This window comes from Limulus polyphemus, unplaced genomic scaffold (assembly GCF_000517525.1).
Source record: "Limulus polyphemus unplaced genomic scaffold, Limulus_polyphemus-2.1.2 Scaffold440, whole genome shotgun sequence".
In the NCBI taxonomy this organism is placed as follows: Eukaryota; Metazoa; Arthropoda; class Merostomata; order Xiphosura; family Limulidae; genus Limulus; species Limulus polyphemus.
The window spans coordinates 353,008-354,809 of NW_013666050.1; positions in this window are offsets into that span (position 1 = coordinate 353,008).

Here is a 1,802-nt window from a genome sequence, read left to right on the forward strand (position 1 = left end):
CAAACAAACAAACAAACAAGCCATCTCTAAAATTTTATAACCATTATTAGCTCTCACTAAAGTAGAAATGCATATAAGATATAGTTGGATATGTTAATTGTACGCTCATGGCTACTGAAAACAAACACTGTACGATGACAAAAGAATGATTTGAAGTTTTAGTCTTCAAGAAACACTAACAATACTACTTGTATGGTAGAAAGCTCACTTCTAGAATGGATTATGCATAACTGAAATGGTTGATGAAGTTCAAAAATTTGGAAGGGATGATTGCCTGCTGGATAACAGTATTTCAGGAGTATAATTTTGTCATCCAGGCACACAACATGGAAACACTGATGATTATCTCGCCCTGTGGTGAAACTTTGTCCATTCACTGAATGTCTGGATACCACGTGAGAGTTGAAACTGTTTCAATCATGATGACATTAAGTCCTTTAGGTAGTTCCACTAGTGTAAAGATGTTGAAAAATACTTCAGGAGACCAAGAAGAGGAACTGAAAGAACCAGATCTAGCATGGAGATTTCTTGCCATACATCAAAGTGGAGATTAGCCAGCCCAGATTGTGGAGTGTTGCATAAATGCACATAATCTATATCACTTTTATAAACAATTTCGAGTGTAGGAAGGTGTGCTGTACCAGTACTATAAGTCACTAAATAGTAGTTTTCAATCTGTATTGCAGGGTACCAGAGCTCTAAGGTAACAGATGCTCCGGGTTTTACAATTAAAAAAAAAAAGAACAAGAGAGCACCAGTTCTAACTTCCAGTGTAATCTATTCTGACCACATTCGAGTTGAGATGTTCAACATTGGTGTCAATACTGTATGGTATGTACCACCCAGACAAAAAAATCGACCAAAACAGGGTAAACTCCAGCAGATAATTGTTGGTTCTTCTTTACAGAGAATAGCCCTGAGTATAGCTGTTCCATTTCCAGTGAAAGAACAAGGTTATCAGTATATACTGATAGCTATCGACTACTTCACAAAGTGGACCAAGGCTTATCAATTGGTTGATACATCCACACAGTCTGTAGCTGGTGTGTTGACAGAGCACTGAAGAAGTCTACATGTCAAAAGTATGCTTGCCAAGTTTATTAATCGCAATCAAACTGATGAGTATGATCTCTTGTCATACGTTATGATGGCATACAGAGCAGCTTAATAGAAATAAACAGGTTGTTCAATGAAAATTCTAGTCACTGAACTTGTGAGGTAGTAATTCCTTTTTACTTTTAGAATTATTTTGTTTTTCATTTATGTATTTTTTATTGTTTGGATCAACTATATTTTTATTTATCTTAAACGCTTGTTCACATGTTGAGAATTTATATATATATATGTAATTTATATTATATAGAGATCAATGAACTCAGCTAATCAGAATAATTCAGCCTATATTCTCTCTGTCTCCGACATCGTTACATTGAACATAGTGAGATAGAGGGCGCTGAATTGCTCGAGTTAGTTGAACATTAAATACCAAAGAAGTCATTTTTATACTAAGACAGTAACATAAGGTTTCTTTAGTGGTAACGTATGGATACTAAGTTCGTGATTAATTATGTAAAACAAATGTTAAGTAGTTAGTCACGCGACATATACTTTCGTGGTCTGGGAAGACGATTAAAAATTCCCTAATACTTGTAGTTATAATAGCACAAGAGGTGTTAGATTAGAGATTTGTGAAACTTAGATAAATCAGATATTTGATTTTGTAAAGTAGTGACTTGACTTCTTATTTGTGATTGATCGTATTCTTTGAGCAGTGTCTAATATTGTTATTGTGAATAATCTTA